We start from the raw sequence: 6000 nt of genomic DNA on the forward strand, positions 1-6000 counted from the left end.
CAAATTGCACCTAGATTCTGCAATTAGTATTTTTCAATGTTTACTTTATTACCAATCTTTCCATCTATCCATTTCCCTATACATCCATTAACCCATCTTATATTTGTATGCACTTCAAAAGAAACTTCAGACATTAGTACACTTTACTCCTAAATATTTCAACATGCATATTATTTACTCTTATTTTCTTGAAGTAGTCAATCTTCATTCCCAGCCAAAAGCAACCACTGTTCTTATTTTTTCACTGTAAATTCAGGTTCCCTGTTCTATAATTTCATACAAATACAGTATGTACACTTTAAACACTGATATTTTTTTAAATATATTTTATTGATTTTTTACAGAGAGGAAGGGAGAGAGATAGAGAGTCAGAAACATCGATGAGAGAGAAACATCGACCAGCCGCCTCCTGCACATCCCCCACCGGGGATGTGCCCGCAACCCAGGTACATGCCCTTGACCGGAATCGAACCTGGGACCTTTCAGTCCGCAGACCGACGCTCTATCCACTGAGCCAAACCGGTTTCGGCTAAACACTGATATTTTGATTTGCCCCTTTCCTTGGGTCACCAGAGGTTTTATACTCGGGGCAAAAAACAACACTAAGATTCAATTGGGGGAAAGTTATGCAGGCATTTATGCAAGGAAAGATGGAAAAAAGAGACCCAGAATAAGGCTACCACACCTTCAGTTTTAGTGAAGAATAGATATGGAATTGAACATCTAGAAGGTGATTCCTTCAAAGTTATAGTCTTAAACACCTTCAAAAGTCTTCACATACCCCTAGGAAATATGTGTACTTTAGACTGAAGATCACTGTCTTAGACCAGGCATAACGTACAAACTGTAAAAGAAAAATTAGTAAATTTGACTATATTAAAATTTAAAACTTATGCATAAGAATAGATACCATAAATAAGATATTTACAACATGTAAAAGATAAATGATTAGCATATGAATAAAGAGCTTTTTCTTCAAAAAAGGATTAAAGACAAACAGCTCAACAGAAAAATGAACAAAAGATACAAGTAGACAACATATTAAATGAAATGTGGTTAACATGAAAATATGTTCAACTTCACTAGTAATCAGAGACATGTTGATTAAAACAATAAGAACTGAAGAGAGATGAAAGCATATATTCACAAAAAGACTTGATGAAACTGTTCATGGCAGCCTTATTCATAATAGCCAAAAGTTGAAAAGAGACTAATTATCTGTCACCACAAAAATGAATAACAAACATTTTAAAAAATTCATACAATGAAATTCTACTCAGCAATAAAAAGAAACAGAATAGGGATAAATGCAACAACCTGGATGAATCTTAAAACATTATGATGAGTGGCCCAGCCGATGTTGCTTAGTGGTTGAGCATTGACCTATGAACCAGGAGGTCACCAGTGCAATTCCCACTCAGGGCATATGCCTGTGTTGTGGGCTCAATCCCAGTAGGAGGTGTACAGGAAGCAGCTGATTTTAGATTCTCTCTCATCATTGACATTTCTATCTCTCCCCCTCTCCCTTTATCTCTCTGAAATAAATTAAAAATATAATTAAAAAAACATTATGATGAGTGGAAGAAATTTTCCACAAAAGAGGACACATTGTATCCTGAACAGACAAAACTAATCTCTCATGGAAAAATAAATACAGAATAGTGGTTTCCAGGTGGATGGGGACCAAGGATTGACTTGAAGGTGAATTAGGGGGGAATAAAGGGGAACTTAGGAAACTGTCTATTGGTGATGGTAATGTTTTATTTTTATGGAGGTTTTGGTATTATGTATTTGCTAGAACTCAATGAATATATACTTATGGTTTGGACATTCCATGGTGTATAAATTTTACCTTAAAATTCTGTAAGCATGCCATGCTTGGCTCAGCGGATAGAGCATTGGTCTGTGGACTGAAGGGTCCCAGATTTGATTCCAGTCAAAGGCACATACCTGTGTTGCGGGCTCGATCCCCAGTTGGGGGTGTGCAGAAGACAACCGATCAATGATTCTCTCTCATCATTGATGTTTCTAACTCTCTCTCCCTCTCCCTTCCTCTCTGAAATCAATAAAATATATATTTTAAAAAAGTCTGTAAGCAAATGTTCAACTCTAGTTAATGATATGCATGCTGAAGTGTTTAGGGGTGAAGTACACAGTACTGAGGTTTTCAATTTTCTTTGTAATATATTACAAAATATGATTGATTTTGATTTATGGACATGTGATAAAGCAAATAAGACAAAATGCTGCCGAAACCGGTTTGGCTCAGTGGATAGAGCGTCGGCCTGCAGACTGAAAGGTCCCAGGTTCGATTCCGGTCAAGGGCATGTACCTGGGTTGCGGGCATATCCCCAGTAGGAGATGTGCAGGAGGCAGCTGATCGATGTTTCTCTCTCATTGATGTTTCTAACTCTCTATCTCTCTCCCTTCCTCTCTGTAAAAAATCAATAAAATATATTTAAAAAAAAAAAAAAAAGACAAAATGCTCATGTAGCCACCACCTGAATTCACTGCATAATTTAAAATTTTTTACTATATGTTTATATATTTTTCATAATAAAATGAAAAAGCAATAATAAGACACTATCGCCGAAACTGGTTTGGCTCAGTGGATAGAGCTTCGGCCTGCGGACTGAAAGGTCCTAGGTTCGATTCCGGTCAAGGGCATGTACCTGGGTTGCGGGCACATCCCCAGTAGGAGATGTGCAGGAGGTGGCTGATCGATGTTTCTCTCTCATCGATGTTTCTAACTCTCTATCTCTCTCCCTTCTTCTCTGTAAAAAATCAATAAAATATATTTTTTTAAAAAAATAATAAGACACTATCTTACACCCACCAGATTGGCATAAATAACTGAGTGATGTGTGAAGATGAGGTGAAATATAGTGGAAGTATAAGCTGGTACAACCACTTTGGAGAGTAGCTTAACACTATCTAGTAAAGCTGAAGATGCTCATATTTTATGACTCAGAAATTCTTCTTCCAAGTATATAACCTAGAATTTCCTATGCCCAAAAAGGTATGTCCAAGAATGTTCTTTGCAACATGGTTCTCTCCAATAATCTTTTATATTGAAACTAGAGGCCTGGTGCATGAAATTCATGCAAGGGGTGGGGGGGAGTCCCTCAGCCTGGCCTGCACACTCTTGCAATCTAGGACCTCTCTGGGATGTCCAACTGCCGGTTTAGGCCCGATCCCTGCAGTTGGACATCCCTTTCGCAATCTGGGGCTGCTCGCCTGCCTGCCTGCTCACTCCTAACCACTCACCTGCTGCCTACACAGTGCATGTTATAGCGACCAGTCGTTCTGGTTGTTCCACCGTAACAGTCGCTTGGGCTTTCATATATATAGATTCTTAAAATATTAAGTTGTAATAATAATGCAATGAGTACCCATATACCTTTTATCAATTGTTAGCATGTTCCCACATTTGCTTTATCTATGTGTAAATATACAGCATTTTTTTCTGAATCATTTGAGAGTAAATTGCACTTAATCCCTAAATACTTCAGCATGTTTTTTCCTAAAGCAAAAGCATTCTTCTGTATAACCACAATACAATGACAACACTCAAGACATTTTAACATTTGTTACAATTTTATTATCTAATTTACAATTCATATTCAAATTTCTCCAATTATTGATGGACAGAAGACTATGACTAAAGACTCTAACTTAGCAGTGGGCAAACTATGGCCCACGGGCCGGATTCGGCCCGTTCGGCTGTTCTATCATGCCTGCGGAGCCGAAAGAGCAGAGGGTTCTCTTGCTCTCCCCTCAGCTCCTTCACCAGCAGCAGTGTTAACATGGCAACGTCAGGAAACATGGCCGCAGCTCCTTCTTCTGAGTCCAGTTTAAGAACCCATTGTGGCCCTCGAGTCAAAAAGTTTGCCCACCCCTGCAGTCTAACTGTATTATAAATGCATGACATAATCTTACTAAAGAGGGTGGGGGGAAAGGTGCTAACCTAAGTACTTTTGGAAATTAGTGAAGACTAAAGGCAGAGAGAAACCAAGATGGCGGCATAGGTTAAAGCCGGAGATTGCTGCCTCGAACAACCAATTCAAGGGTACACCTAAAAGACGGAACGAACATCATCCAGAACCACAGGAAGGCTGGCTGAGTGGAAATTCTACAACTAGGAGGAAAGAGAATATCATACCCAGGCTCAGAGGAGGTGCAGTGCTGAAGTGAAATACTCAGGTGCGGAGTGTGCGTGAGCAGGCTGGTGGTGGAGGGCACGGTTGTTGTTTTCAATCAGGAGGGAGTTTCAGACTCTGAGCTCCAGATCCGGGCGAGTCTCTAGGGACCCAGACTCAAACGGGAGAAGCGGGACTGTCTGGCTTCGGTCGGAACTCGAAGGCAGCATTCTCTCCGAGGTTTGCAGCGGTTGCTGGGACTCTGTGAGGCAGAGCCCCTAGGGACGGAACTGAGAGCAGCCATAACTGCTCGCTTGGCCTGCCCTGTTTGATGCAGTGCGACCCACCCCGCCCAAGCCCTGCACAGAGCCATTTTCCAGATAGCCTCAGGCAAACGCTAGATTAGCACCGCCCTAGAGATCCAGCACAGAAGCTCTCCCACTGCAGACACAGCAGACTCTCATAGCCAGTTGGCCTGGAGGTCAAATCCCCCCAGTATTAACTACAACAATCAAGGTTTAACTACAACAAGACGGTGCACAAAGACCACTAGGGGGTGCACCAAGAAAGCATAAAAAAAAATGTGGAGACAAAGAAACAGGACAAAATTGTCAATGGAAGATATAGAGTTCAGAACCACACTTTTAAGGTCTCTCAAGAACTGTCTAGAAGCTGCCGATAAACTTAATGAGATCTACAAGAAATCTAATGAGACCCTCGATGTTATGATAAAGAACCAACTAGAAATTGAGCATACACTGACTGAAATAAAGAATACTATACAGACTCCCAACAGCAGACCAGAGGAGCGCAAGAATCAAGTCAAAGATTTGAAATGCGAAGAAGCAAAAAACACCCAACCAGAAAAGCAAAATGAAAAAAGAATCCGAAAATACGAAGATAGTGTAAGGAGCCTCTGGGGCAGCTTCAAGCGTACCAACATCAGAATTATAGGGGTGCCAGAAGATGAGAGAGAGCAAGATATTGAAATCCTATTTGAAGAAATAATGACAGAAAACTTCCCCCACCTGGTGAAAGAAATAGACTTACAGGTCCAGGAAGCGCAGAGAACCCCAAACAAAAGGAATCCAAAGAGGACCACACCAAGACACATCATAATTAAAATGCCAAGAGCAAAAGACAAAGAGAAAATCCTAAAAGCAGCAAGAGAAAGAAACTCAGTTACCTACAAGGGAATACCCATACGACTGTCAGCTGATTTCTCAACAGAAACTTTGCAGGCCAGAAGGGAATGGCAAGAAATATTCAAAGTGATGAATGCCAAGAACCTACAACCAAGATTACTTTATCCAGCAAAGCTATCATTCAGAACTGAAGGTCAGATAAAGAGCTTCACAGATAAGGAAAAGCTAAAGGAGTTCATCACCACCAAACCAGTATTATATGAAATGCTGAAAGGTATCCTTTAAGAAGAGGAAGAAGAAGAAAAAGGTAAAGATACAAATTATGAACAACAAACATGCATCTATCAACAAGTGAATCTAAGAATCAAGTGAACAAATAATCTGGTGATCATAATAGAATCAGGGACATAGAAAGGGAATGGACTGACTATTCTTGGGGGGGAAAGGGGTGTGGGAGATGCGGGAAGAGACTGGACAAAAATCGTGCACCTATGGATGAGGACAGTGGGTGGGGAGTGAGGGCGGAGGGTGGGGCGGGAACTGGGAGGAGGGGAGTTATGGGGGGGGAAAAGAGGAACAAATGTAATAATCTGAACAATAAAGATTTAATTAAAAAAAAGACTAAAGGCAAAATAAACTGTACATAAACACTGAACTCTGGTTGGCAAAATTGTTTCCTATGGGGGTAAAGGCTAACAATTTTGAAACTGCTGGAC

Source organism: Myotis myotis, unplaced genomic scaffold (assembly GCF_014108235.1).
Source record: "Myotis myotis isolate mMyoMyo1 unplaced genomic scaffold, mMyoMyo1.p scaffold_m19_p_4, whole genome shotgun sequence".
NCBI classification, from domain to species: Eukaryota; Metazoa; Chordata; class Mammalia; order Chiroptera; family Vespertilionidae; genus Myotis; species Myotis myotis.